Raw genomic sequence first — 15,054 nt, 5'->3', positions numbered from 1 at the left:
ACAGCATCAGAAACTGAAGTTAAGTAGAAATTGCTCTATGTTTAAGGAATAGCCCCATCCTGTGATAGTGAGGTTGCATAACATCAATAGCAGCGCCCAAAGACTCTGCCTAAACCAAGATATCCACAGTGAATGGCTGTGTACATTCCTGATTGGTGGATGTCTGCAGCTATCCACCAATCAGAGTGATGAAAGTCATTCACTGGAAGCAAGAGGAACACAGAAACGTTAAGTTATGATTTTTTTTATTGTGAATGGGTCGATAGGAGCCCCCGATGTATTACTTACCCCAGGGCCTACAATGCAGTTAAATCTCTACTAGCCTCTACCTGTTTGAGTTTGGACTGTGGTTTCAGCTCACCTTTCTGTAATGTAGATTTATTACTGACTTACAAAGAGTATTTTGTTAGTGGACAATTTGCCAATGGCTGTCATGTTATATAATTTATTGCTAAAATAGATTAAAATATAGAGAAAAAGACTAAATATGACACAGCGTGACAAATCGGTTTGATACAAAAAAAAGTCCTCTCGAACAAACCCCAAAGAATACATGTTACGCCAAATGAGAATGCATTTCAGTAATAGTCATATCTAACAAATCCCAGCACAAAAGATTTCTATAGCAGAACTGCAGGAAGCAACAAGCCCAATCAGTCTGGATATTTACACCCTCGGGAAACACAGAAATTAAACATTACATAAAACAAGGGTTGATAGCAAAGTTTAATCAGTGGTAGAACAAGGTTCTCCTACACTGGAGGCTAAGATTCCAGACAGACCCCTTTTTTTTAGCAAGTGCGAAGTAAGCCCAAAATATCAGTTTTTCTGATAGGGTTGATCAGTATATTGGTCTTGCTAGCTGCCACACAAAGTCTCACTACTGTACTTTGCCCACTCTCGTCTGTTGTATTGTCAGTGTATACGAAGTCAGCTACAGTGGCGGCATCAGGGAGTACATTTACTAAAGTGTTAGTTTTCAGAAGTGACATCTGTAACTGGCACTACTGGGGACATGATATGTAACTGGCACTACTAGAGACATGATATGTAACTGGCACTACTAGAGACATGGGTCCTTATTCAGATCTGAATGCAGTACAAATTTGTTCTTCTCAAAATGGGCAAAACCATGTGCACTGCAGGTGGGGGCAGATGTAACAGGTGCAGAGAGAGTTAGATTTGTGTGAGTTATTTGGTTTCTGTGCAGGGTAAATACTGGCTGCATTATTTTTACACTGCAATTTAGATTCCAGTTTTAACACACCCCACCTTAATCTAACTGTCTCTGCACATGTTACATCTGCCCCACCTGCAGTGCACATGGTTTTGCCCATTTTAAGAACAAATTTGTACTGCAAACCGATTGTGATAAGGGTCCTGATACACTATGTAACATTTTTTTTTCTATATCTGCAGCATTTTGAAAATTTTGGGGGTATTTTTGGAACTTTGTAATTTAAAAAATATATATTTTTTGGAATTTGGAACATTTTTCGTAGAAGTCACGCCAGGAATTTAAGCACTTAGTTAGGCATCCCAGACCATTTGTCATCCATCTGTGACGTTTCCATAATGGGCATTAAGTTGTATGGCATAATATGTGATGGACATTATGGTATGTGACATAATATGTAATGGGCATTATGGTGTGAGGCATAATATATAATGGGGATTACGGTGTGTGGTATAATGTGTAATGGGCATTATGGTGTGTATAATCCTGGCACACTGAGCCTAAGGGGCTCCACCTAGCGCAGTGTACCTAAGTGGCTTTACCTGGCGCAGTGTGTCTAAGGAACTCAAGCTGGTGCAATGTGTATAAGTGGCACTACTGTGTGGTATAATATGAATAAAGGACACTACGGTGTAGTGTAATGGGAATTGGTACTATTCTGTGGCCATGCCCCTTCCCCATGAAGCCACGCCCTAATTTTTTTGCTGTGCGCCTACTGCTGTACACTGTCACAACTACTACTATGGGCATTATACACTTTTTTTTGCAACGTGTGCTTACTATCACTCATGCGTCCATCAAAGCCCACCTTCCCGGCCACCCGCCCTTGCTGGACGCTGCACCGCCTGTCATTCCCAGTCGCCGCTTGCCACTCCAGCTGCAGGACGCCATTTCAGCCCCTTGTATTGGGGCCATGGTGCTATTTTTGCGCGCGCCTGTGGCGCATAAATTTTATTTTTTTACAAATGATAACATTTCGAACTGTGACCACCCATTACCAACTTTTAATTTCACAGATAGGCGTAAACTGTATAAGAAAGAACAGCGGTAAGCTGAGCGCTATTGCTAAACCGTGAACAGAGGTCTTGTTCTTACACAGATCTCTTACAAACCAAACCCTTTTGCAATTGTTACCACATTGCCTAATTATAAGGCACTTGACATTTGATTTGATTTGCGCAATTCTATGTATTATTATGCTTTCTCCGCTTCTGAGCACGCCAATGCGTAGGAAAATGATTTAATTTGTTACAGAAAGTTTACATAATATGTTGGAAAATTAAAGTTAGTTGCGAGGGTTACTTAATACACAAATAATAGGCTGATGTGGGTTTGGAACACGGAGCTGTCATTAGTATTGCTCTGTGGAGAAGAGGGGATATCTGGTTTAAGTCACTAATAAACACTAGTGGCAGAGACCCACTTTATACATAAACTGGAATGCAAGACTTAGTACTTAACCTTCTAACAAGCGTGTCTTAATAGTTGTCAGAAGTACTTAATGTATGTCTGTTTAGTAGCAATGTATATTAATCCTTGTAGATAAAAGAACAAATAACTTCAAAAAATCTCTTGGTTTCTTGCAATTCCACCACTTTTAAAATGTATATACTGTTTATATATAAAAGGCTAACTACTTCTCACCTCTATGAGGTTTAGTACCGACACTGACCACTAGAGGCCACTGAACAGACCGAATGACGCCTTTGTGTGCTAAAAGATGTCATAACAGAGAGCGAAAGCAATTTTTGCGGGGACGCTGATCTGTTTCATACTTGCTGGATATGGAGAGAGGGAGCTGTGAAGACAGAGATTGGAGGTAGGAGCAGATAGGGACTGGGGGTGGGGCGGAGATTTTGTGGGCTAAAAACTGTCACAGCTCAAAATCAAAGTAAAAACTGTCACAGCTCAAAGTGAAAGTACATTGCAGTATATTACTAAATATTAAAATTATTTTTTTTAATGTGATATTTACTGAAGTAATGTTAGTAGACGTCTAAACTCCTGTAATAATAATGGCATTGCTTATAATCGCTGTGTTCCGATGTCATCACTAGGGTTACATCAGGAGAGTGTATATAACATATTGCATATATTGCAAGTCACCATCCTTTTTAGCTATTTAAAACGCATTGCATATAATAAGTGGTGTTCCAGCCAATCAGCTCCTAGGGGGCATGTGCTTAAAAAATGAGAGTTAGAAGCTGGAGTACCATTTATCATGCACAACAAGTTTTAAATAGTTAAAACTCATTGATAATGGGCCTCATAATTTTGTACTTTATGCAAATGACATTACGTCTTAATGAATATTACTTGTTTAATAATCGCCTAATATATGTTTAATATGAAAATATATACAATTATTGTAGTATACTGTACCGTAATGACACGTTGGAGATATCCACGTCACACGACCAGAATCATAGAAAATGCAGATTTTCTACAAATTTGTTTTGAAAAAAATAATAATAATCACCAATTATTTACAATAGATGCATTGAAAACAAAACAGATTACAAATAAATGGGACAAATTGAGATACGTAGAAATTTAACAAGAGAAAATGTGACCCTTTGTGTGCCAAGTGAATTTGTCAAAATAGGTGTCAAAATTGCCGAGCAAATCTTTTTTTACCTTTTTATCATAATGACCTGTAATGTTTACCCTATATATCTTTTTTTTACACATTTTTTATTTAAATTTATATAACAAATGTAAGTGATTGGCTGGCATTTTTAGTGGACATTTTTAACATCTCTCACTTAGTTGAGGCACTCAAACGGTTAAATATAAGTCTACGTATTCAGTTTTTATAACTACATCGCTGTTTGGTTTATAATATGCAAATATGTAATTTTTCAAAATTGAGTCATTCGATTTTAAAATCTGTGATCGTTTCACCATTTAATTGCCAAGGACAATCGTCAAGTTGCAGAGGCACATAAGGCGCCTATAATGCAGGTTGAGTCTCTCATATCCGAAAGGCCGAAATCCCAAATATTACAAAATCCAACATTTATTGAGCGTGACTAAGACGGTGACATCTTTACTTTCTGATCGCTCAGTATACACAAGCTTTGCTTCAGGCACAAAATGATTAAAAATATAGTATAAAATTGTCATCGGGATCTATGTATAAGGTCTATGTGTAGCATAAATGCATTATGTGTGTTCAGAATTGGTTCCCATCCCGAGAGATCTCATTATACTATGCAAATATTCCAAAATATGGAAAAATCCCAAAATACATCGGTTCCCCATCATTTCGGATGTGATAGACGCAACCTGTACTCCACTTCTGCACTTAGGTTTATGGGGAGGGGGAAATGTGTGAAAAGACATGCAGGAACTAATTCTGATTGGACGCTATTCCATAACTAACCTACTTTTTTTATCTATATATAAATTTCTTAACTTCTATATTTTCCTTTCTTGCTTCTAACTGCCCAAAGTGTATGGCGGTCTTGCACCTCTCAAACTACCACTCTCCAGGTCCACCCAAACCAAAACACCATGGTCCTCTTGGGGCCTTATACTTGGGTGTGGCTTGACAGTGAAGGTGGTCTCCAAGGAACCTTGACTTTGAGGAAGATGTTTAACTATAAACAGGCTACCTTACTTACTAAAGGGTAACTCACAAAGCCAACCTGGAACAACCACGGAATGGAAAGATTTCAATGGTCAGATCTTCTCAGCCTACTGCCATCAAACCAATTGTGATGCTCTATCAGTAATCCCCAAACCAGAACCATCACAGACAGATGCTGGCACTTCCAACCTGTCTTTATATGAATGCTGTAGTCGATGGGATTCCTATGGGCACCCACTAATTGGCAGTGCATAAAAAAGCACTGTCATTCGCACCATTGGATATTACACCACCTCTGTGGAGGCTCAGAATGTCCATTGGAACATGGCTGCCAGTGGCAGTGCAGCTGCAACAAAAGATGCTCCCGTGTCTAGGTGACTCCCAAACACCCACCATAACCACTCCCCTACGATGGTGTGGGGGAGGGGCCATATATGAGCCATATACCTCTCGCTGCAGCTCACTGCCTAGCAGCAACAAATGCCTAGCAACAGCATATGCCTAGCAGCAACACCCACCTAGCAGCAACACCCGTCTAGCAGCAATACCCGTCTAGCAGCAACATTACACACGCCTAGCAGCAACACACACATTGCTGTATTATACACCTAGTAGCAACACAAGCCTTGCAGCATTACCTGCCTAGCAGCATTACACGCCTAGCAGCAACACCCGTCTAGCAGCAACACCCGTCTAGCAGCAACATTACACACGCCTAGCAGCAACACACACATTGCTGTATTATACGCCTAGTAGCAACACCCGTCTAGCAGTAACACATGTCTAGCAGTAACACCCGTCTACCAGCAACACCCGTCTAGCAGTAACACATGTCTAGCAGTAACACATGTCTAGCAGTAACACCCGTCTAGCAGTAACACCCGTCTAGCAGTAACACCCGTCTAGCAGCAACACCCGTCTAGCAGCAACACACGCCTAGCAGCAACACACGCCTAGCAGCAACACACGCCTAGCAGCAACACACGCCTAGCAGCAACACACGCCTAGCAGCAACACACGCCTAGCAGCAACACACGCCTAGCAGCAACACACGCATAGCAGCAACACACGCCTAGCAGCAACACACGCATAGCAGCATTACATAATAGACCTGTATTATTTTTCCCATCTTTTTCCTCTTCCAGGAACTGCTAATCATCAGCTACCCAAAACATTTTCTAATTTTCTGACGTCTTTCACAACCAATCAGGACGCGATCGGCAGCTCGGGGCTTTGGCAGAAGTCAGAACAGAATACTTTGCATTTATGAATGATTGCACAATCCTGTTAGAAAACAATGGGAGCAGCATGTCCTGCGTCGGAGCCCGGCATCACAGACACCCTGGAATTACTCAGAGCTTGTGGGGTTCTCCCACATGTGAACTCTTTTAAAATAATCTGACTTGACGAACGGAATGCGATCTTGTTCTTTCCTAATATGACTCCATAGGGAAGATTGTGAGAGGATGGGGACATTCCAAGCCCGGATAGTTATTGTACTGATAGTGATATGTGTCAGTCTCCTGTGTCAGCGGAAGAACCCCCTATGTGTTATATTACTGGAATCTAAGACGCAGGATTACTCAGAGGTAGCAGAAAAATGCTGCTTATTTGGGTCAGTGCTGAATCCATGCTGACCCTGGGGTCTAATTCAGACCTGACCACAGGGCAAATTTGTTCTCAAAATGGACAAAACCATGCTGCACTGCAGGTGGGCAGATGTAACATGTGCAGAGAGAGTTAGATTTAGAGAGCTAGATTTAGGGTAGTCATCCCTCCGGGATGCCTCTATCCCCTACAGGTAAAATCCGCCACTTTGCTCTGAATAAGTGAAGCCAGATGCAGTCATTGAGACTGCACTGGCTTCTCTGTGACTGGCAGTGACTTTCTATTGGTAGTCCGACCTGCCAGTCACCCAAGGGGAGGAGCTCCCTCCGGGATGCCTCTGGGCTGCTACGACTGCGCAGTATCAGCCTGTACCGAGGATGATACTGCGCATGTGCTGGTCCTGGTGCCTGTCATCTGCAATGTTGGCTTCTATGGGCTGCTGCTAAAGAAGCCCATAGGAGCTGGCTGGGAGTCAGCACATGCAAAGTGCCAAGGAAGCTACTGTGCATGTGCCAATTACACACATTTTTAGCAGAAAAGAATATCCAGGTAAATAACCTTTAATTATATTATATCATCTAGGGTGAACTTGATGGACTAACATCTTTTTCAACCTCATCAACTATGTTAAAATAAATAATAAACTTTGGAGACAAAGTGCCAACCAGCCCCTAACTACAAGCACAGCCTGTAACATGGCAATTAGGAGCTGATTGGCTGGTACTTGTAGGTCATAGGCCCCAAAGCACCAACCAATCAGCTCCGGTCAGTTTACAGGCTATGTTTGAAAAATGACAGTGAGAAGCTGATTGGTTGTACTTATCTCTATCCACTTTTTTTCTCTCCAAGCTTTGATACATTTACACACACACACACACACACATATATGCAGGACGAGTGTGCGGCACTCGGACAATAAGACTGGAACGATCAGGTTGCTCGGCAACGTTTCAGTTTTTATTAACTGTTTTCAAGCCTTTTATTCTTCTACTGTGAGGGCACCGGACTCAGGTATATTACTATTGTTTGGAGTGCCAGACCTGCTATATATATATATATATATATATATATATATATATATATATATATATATTAGTGGTGGGCAATGATTAAAAGTTTTAATTGCGGTTAATTTTGCGATTAACTGCAATGAATCGCACTGATAGGTACATAAGTGTTGCTTACCTAAAATCTCATAGCCAGGGGATCCATACTTGTTGCCAGGGGGGATTACATGCTTGTGTGGATTGCATGCTTGTTGTCATAGTGGGTTCCATGCTTGATGCCAGCGGTTTATGCTTGTTTTTCAGGGGTTTCGTGCTTGTTGCCAGAAGGGGGGGTGGGGGGTTATTTGCTTTTTGCCAAGGAGGTTTCATGCTCCATCCCAGGCGGGGTTTACTTACTCATTGCCAGGAGTTGCAGGGCCACAGCACTCCCGGAATCCGCACTTCCGGGTAGCGCTGGGCAGTCTGCACTTCCGTTACAGACGCTAGAGGTGAAGGCGCACCTCTAGCGTCTGTCTCCTTCACAGCGGTGGCCATATTTGGAGGGGCACAGGGTCTCCTCCTGCATGTGGATGAAGACTCTGCACCCCTGCGGCGCAGCCCCGTCTTCTGTCCATTTCCCGGAGCCCGCCAGCCCCGTTCCCTGCCGCCGCAGCGCCCCCCCCCGTTAACTGCATTAAAAATCTTAATCGCAGTTAATGTGCTGTGCATTAATGTGATATTAACGTGAACGCGCCCAGCACTAATATATATACTCTTATTTATTTCAATGAATTTTTGCCAGTGTTGCTGCACGTTGCCTGCAGCTTATTCCTTTTTATAGTAACAGGGTCAGTTTTTAAACGTTCCTCATTACGTCAGTGTGTGCACCAGAACAGATGGCGCGGTGCATGACTTGCTAAATGAACATGCAAGTAAATTTCTTATTAAATCCCACAAGAGCAGCATTTGCAAAATTACAACGTAATCACTTTCTTTTTGTTTGTCTCCAGCAGCCATATGTCAGACGTGAGTTCCGTGATGCACAATTGCCTACAGTATGCGTCTGCTCGCTCAAAGATCCAATCTATATGCCATGACGTCAATCCATTTCTCATCCCATTAAATTGCCCTAAAGCATCATATTTTTTATCGAAGACAGAGGCGCTTGGTGAAGTTTATTCAAGATTTATTTATTCCTGTGTATGTTGTTTGATATATATACCATACAATATAGATTTGCGAACTTAGAAATGGATTTAGTAGGTCAATCTGAGTATTCAGTGTTTGTTTCCTATAGCCAGGTGCCCGGGGCAGTGCTGGCCATGTTAGACAGGGGCATGGAGCCCAGGGTAGTGCTAATGTGTACATATGTGGCAGTATCAGATGCATAGGGGCTGGCACGTCAGACGTGGCACTCAGACCCAGGATTGCAGCTGGCTGCCACCAGTGGAGGGAGAAGGATTCCGGGGACCTCACCTCCTGGGGGCAGGCGGAGAGTCGCACATCGTAATTTCCCCAGTGATTCTGTGAATTACAGTAATAGACACAGTATGTGGGGTCCCGGGACAGCAGCCCCTGTCGCACCTCCCATAATCCGGCCCTGCCTATAGCAATGTGTGATGCAAAGTTCCACCCCCTGTGTACATCAATGCAGCCGAATATGGAAGGACTGAGATGCCCACTTTTAGGGACTGTGCACACTGAAATATTGATGCGTCCTTATATGTCACCATGGGATCTCCTCCCAGGGAGACAGGGTTTTGGTTCCTTTCGGATGCACAAAATTCAACATGGATCATTTATCTTCCAAGTTGCAGTTGTTTGCTAGCAGAAATCGGCTGCCCAGAAAGAAAGAGAAAACGCCCTGCGCAAATCTGCAAATTCATTGCGAAACTATTGCAGACCGATATACGCAAATTCATATGCAATTCCCGAACCATCTAAAGGTTTCTGCAGTCTGGGCAAATGTAAGTAACTCTGGGGCTTCCAGTAATCTGCGAGTGAGACAGCCTCATAGTGACCAGCGCTGATGTCATAGACCCTCTCGTAAAACGTTTGACACTCCCAGAAAACGGGCATTTTTTACCCCCATACACTGGCTTACTGTAAGTCAAAATGTGAGGTGATTGCGATTACAATCCATGTGTATACTCTTCTGCTATTTTCCCTCGCACATGTGCGTTGCATACGGAATGCATGCGCAAAATACTACGGGCGCTAAGAGGCAGCTGTGGCTCTCAGCGTGGTCTGACTACGAAAATTATAACGCCAATGATATGAAGAGGCTTACTCAGAGTACGTTGCACCCGCAGCTGCTTTTCCATATGGCCGCAGGATAAGACGTTTTGGGTCAACCACATTGGGCCTTATACTAGTTCACTCTTAGAGGCAAATTCCTTCTCAGATGGACAAAAGATGTGCACTGCAGGGGGGCAGATCGATGTGCACTGCAGGGGGGCAGATGTAACATGTGCAGAGAGAGTTACATTTTGGGTGAGTTATTTTGTTTCTGTGCAGGGAAAATATTGACTGCTTTATTTATACACTGCAATATACAGTAGATCTCACTTTGAAGAAAAACCCCACCCAAATCTAACTCTATCTGCACATGTTATATCTGCCCCACCTGCAGTGCACATGGTTTTGTCCATTTGAGAAGGAGGTACTTGTTTCCTTGCACGGCCACACCGATTTACATCGGGGTGGTCGTGTCGGAAAAATCGGGTCGATCGCATCGCATGCGATTTGGTCGCATGCAATGCGATCGACGCGACCGACCCGATTTTCGACCCGATTTTTTGATTGAATGAAATGTAAATCGGGTCCCTGGGACCCGATTTTACATTGGATTCAATGTAAAATATTCCCTAGACCCCCAAATTTAACGACGTAAACCCCACCCCACGATAGACGCCAACCCGAAGCGTGGCGAGCGCAGCGAGCCCGCGAGGGGTGGCGGTGCGCGTCCTCCGACCTTTTCATTCCCCTACTATCCACTAGGGCGTGGAGTGAGAATAGAATAGTGTGGCGAGCGCAGCGAGCCACCGTGCCCGAAGTGTGGCGAGCGCAGCGAGCCCCGCGAGGGGACGCGGATACCTGTGAAGCCCGCGAAGGGACGCGTTTACCTGTGAAGGTATCCGTGTCCCCTCGCGGGGCTCGCTGCGCTCGCCACGCTTCGGGCTCGGTGGCTCGCTGCGCTCGCCACACTATTCTATTCTCACTCCACGCCCTAGTGGATAGTAGGGGAATGAAAACGTCGGAGGACGCGCACCGCCGCCCCTCGCGGGCTCGCTGCGCTCGCCACGCTTCGGGTTGGCGTCTATCGTGGGGTGACGACGGGGACATCTATAATGTGAAATGGGTCATATTGGCCCATTTCACATTTTTCACATTTTTTTTAAGGTGAGATGGACTTAATCAAGTCCATCTCATCTTGTGCCATTATAATGGCACAAGACCGACGCGATCCTCACGATTTCAATGTTAAAAAATATTTTAACATTGAAGCCTATGGGGAAATCGGGGGCATCGCGTCGGTCGCGTCGGGACCAATGTTAATGGTCCCGACCAATGCGATGCCCCCGATTTTGTACCTTTGCCGGCAAAATGGACCTGATTTCAAAGGAAATCGGGTCCATCGTGTGGATCGTGTACCTTAACTTAAAGGTACACGATCCATAAGATTGTGGCCGTGCTAGGAAACAAGTACCGAGAAGGAATTTGCCTCTAAGAGTGAACCTAAATAAAGCCCATTATGCCAGTGTGTGCTGTAATCCCGGATCCCACCCGGTATTTGGAACAAGGTTCCAAGCCAGGTCGGATCCGGATTCGCACCGTTTACACTGCAGTGCCAACCCACAGTGTAAATGGGGGCGGTGCTTGGAGATGACATCATCTCTAAGCACCGGGATTGCCGATCGTCCCGCCAGGATTGCCTATTGTCACGCTGGGCGCAAGCCCAGCACAAAGGTAAGCTGCTGGGCTGCCCCCAGCCCCCATCCACGAGGTGAATGGATGCCGCACACAGGCATCCATTCACCTCCTCCCTGCCTCTAGTGCTGTACAGCAGACAGCAGCGGAGGCTGTGTTCACCCCCTACCCAACCTCCATATTGACCGCAGTATGCTGCTTCCCCCATTGCTGTAAATGGGAGCGGGGTCGGATGACCTGGCATACCCATTTAAACTGCCCTCTACCCAGGTCCAGCCCATGTTCTACCCTGGTCAGGACTTGGGTAGAAGTACCGTGTAAAGGGACACGGGTTAACCCCTTTTACACTTCCACTGACCCGGGTCCACAAGGGAAAAACCCAGGTATTTGCAGCGGTGTGAAAGGGGTATAACTCTGCTAGACCATGAAACGGCAGAGTAATAGAGGGGGTAATGTTGCATATCATAGCTTGTAAAAGCTTGTTCCTTGGTAAAACTAGCTCTATATCTTTACCATTGATAAGGCTACATGCTGATCTCTTTAGACGTCATTTGGGGGCTTTAGGAAAGATCTCTGATTAAATGCTTTAGGAACATCCCTTTTGGTGTTATGTCTTCTTAGGCAAAGTACAGCAAAACGCTAATAAAAACAATTTCAAACAACTTAAAGGATCAAAAAACACAAAGCTGAATAATTATCTTCAGTGAAGTAAGTAGCAAGAAGCAGCCGTTTTGTTCCAAGGAGCCAGGCACCGGTGCCGCCAGTAACATGACAGAGGATAGGATTAGCTAAATTGTTTGAAGTTGTCATTAAAGTCACCAATTTGCTGCATGAACCTGTTATTATAATATAAACATAGACAATGGGACATGTTCTGTGGGACAAATTATACCTGTGACGGCCCTGTGACTGAAAAAAACTGCTTACAGGGTGCACTTTTTAGTGCGGGGCTTTGAAAGGGGGGAGGGGTTTCTATGTTGAACTGGAGAACTTTATTGACTTACTGTACTAAATGACAAATCCAAATGACCCTACACCTTCATTCAATGCTTAAAGATGCTTAGAAATCCCATGCGAGTCTCTGCATCCACCCAGTGATTTAAAAAAGCCTATGCTCGTTCATTTTTAATCCTGTCCCCAATTTTAACAGCGTACAAGTATGTTGTGTAGACTTTTTCCACAGACGCAGTGGTGCAATATGTAGTGACTCAACAATATAACATTTCTATCTGTGCTCTGAATCCACAAAACACGCACTGACTCTGAGGGATTAGGGCCCGTGCGTAAATCAAATGGGGTTTGTTATTTGATTGTTTTTAGCCTTTTAGTACATACAGTAAAGAATATACCATGTAACCATAATGGTTTTTCAAAATTGTATCCAAAATCATTTTTCCAAACAGTTAAAAGGTTGACATGCAACAAGGTCAACATGGGATAAAGGTCATAGCGGCTGTGCTTTGGGTGGTTGCCCCGCTACGCTCACCATGTTTTGGGCAAGGTGCCTTGCCATGCTAACACTTCGTTTGGCACAGATTACCATTCCCAGTCATAGTCCACATGGATGGTAAAGTACAAAAAAGTCCCACGGGCCACTCAGTTAAAGAAAAGGGATTACCATTGATAGGTAAATCCATTGATAATCATCCATTACATAGTATGCTTCTATCAATGCCTGTTTGCACTATCCCTATCAGTTGTAACCATAGTTGGCATCGCACCAACAGGCTTCTCTAGAATACCTGCCAGGTGCAATTTAAAACACAGATAGAATAGCTAATAATTATTAGTTCGGGGTCGGGGTGGCGAGGGGGACCGGCGGGGGACCCCTGGCAGGCTCCATTGCCACGGGGTGTGTGAGCGTCTCGTGCGTGCGTGCCCCTGGCCGTAGCCGGCCGCTGGCGGGGCAAAGAAGATAGGCGCTACCTCTGTATAATGATATGTTTCTGAAAAAATACAGAAGATTATCTTGAGTATAGAAGATGTACATTTTGAGGAGTGACAGAAAATAGCGAATGTGAATTTGGAATTGTGCGCAGAGGAAGTGGAAAGTTACAAGGTAATAGGGTTCAGTCGCTACTTAGCTGCACTATCGTAGTTGGGTAATAACTAATACATTTATAGAAGATCAAAAACGTGCAGATTTCCCAGCTGAAGTGGGTCACACTGAAATTAGTGCCATCCTAGCTAATTCCTCGCTGGAAAAAGTAAGAACTTTTAAAAGTAATTGAAAATATGCAAATATGCAAATTATTAAGTAGGTCACAGCGCACAACCAGAAATACAGCTTTTAAAAAGTTTAACGGTTTCTAAAAGTTAAATGTACAGTATGGTGGGGATCTGTTGCTTTGAATGTCATACGGAGGGATGTACTAAGCAATTTCGGTACATCCCGCAACAAATCGCATTGATACTAATGGCATATGTACTTACATATGCCATTAGTATCACAAAGTACAGCCCTTTGCAAAGCAGCCGGCACCGGGTAAAAGGGTTCCCGTGGGTCCCTCTCACCACCCCCGGGACTCCCGAGAGCCTCCTGCTGCAGATGGCTGCAGGGACTCCCGGGCTCCTCCTCTGTGCACCCAGAAGGGGAAGTACAGCTGCTAGGAAGGAGTTGGTCACTGGGTCCGGGCTGCCCGGACAGCTGGTGTGGGCGACACGGGGGAGTCCGATACGCGGTGTAACCCTCTGTAAGGGAAATGCGGCGGTCCCAAGTTAATACAATAGAAAATGCGGTATCACCCGCGAAAACAGTGTTTTTACCGCTTTTTTCATTTGATACATCCCGGCCAGGGCTGCCACTAGGAAGTTTGGGGCCCAGGACTGATTTCCAGTCTGGGCCCCTCCGCCCCCCCCCCCCCCTCCATCTCCTCCTCTCCCCATAGCGCTGGCTGGTGAGCCAATCAGAGCTCATGTACCAGCAGCCGCTCTGATTGGCTCAAAAGCCGATGCAACATTTGAATTGGCCGCCAGTGTCCTGCATTGAAGAAGCAGGCAGTCGGTGGCAAGCAAAATGGGCTGCCCGGGCCCTTCCAGAGGCCGAGGGCCAGGACAGCTGTACCCACAGCACCCCCCTGTTGGCAACCCTGATCCCAGCCATAGTATTATTGCTTTTGTTCTTTGATAAAAAAGATATAATCTGATTGGTTGCTATGGGCAACATCCCATCTTCAATAGAACTCCCATCTAAATAAATGTACTACACCACTGCTCCTGTCCAGTTTATGGTACCTGGGAAAGCCCAGTAGCTGGAGTAGATAACTGCTTCTGGTTTGTGTTTCACAGTGGAATGCAAATCCAGGAAGTGCTGCAGCTGGTCATGCAGATGTATGAATCAGCCGAGGTCGTCAGGGCAGAATATGGGCCCGACTGGAACTTTCCCTCTTTCCCAGCGGCCCAGTCCTCCCCTGGCTCCAGTTATATAATCAATGAATGGTGTGCAATATTGGCATGCACACACGTGGCTGTGTCAGCGCTTAAGCATGTCATTGTGTAAGTTGAAGAGAGTGAAAGTAACGCTGTACAGTCATGTTTCACACATGTTTCACATGACTCGCTTCCCCTCAGGCGCAGAAATTAAGCCATTGTTTTTACCTGTATTGTTCATAGGAGCATCTATCAAGTATCAGCAAAATGACACCAGCAGGAAAACAATGCAAGCTGCATCAGTGTTTGCGTTTAATAATGTTTAAGGGTGG

At 44.6% G+C, this 15,054-nt stretch overlaps 1 long non-coding RNA gene across 3 annotated transcripts in view; it reads right to left on the bottom strand.

Moving 5' to 3' along the window:
- Nucleotides 1-7,891, bottom strand: part of LOC146073883 (uncharacterized) — a 62,852-nt gene extending 54,961 nt beyond the window's left edge. For all 3 annotated transcript variants that reach the window (XR_014473327.1, XR_014473326.1, XR_014473325.1), the window contains exons 1-2: nt 7,623-7,891; nt 3,620-3,680 (exon numbers count right to left, since the gene is read on the bottom strand). This is a non-coding gene — a long non-coding RNA (uncharacterized LOC146073883). The remainder of the gene's footprint in view (nt 1-3,619; nt 3,681-7,622) is intronic.
- Between the last annotated feature and the right edge of the window lie 7,163 nt (nt 7,892-15,054).

This window comes from Crinia signifera, chromosome 4, assembly GCF_055691185.1.
Source record: "Crinia signifera chromosome 4, ASM5569118v1, whole genome shotgun sequence".
NCBI classification, from domain to species: Eukaryota; Metazoa; Chordata; class Amphibia; order Anura; family Myobatrachidae; genus Crinia; species Crinia signifera.
The sequence above is the reverse complement of the archived record's forward strand: the minus strand, read 5'-3'. Positions and strand labels throughout refer to the sequence as shown.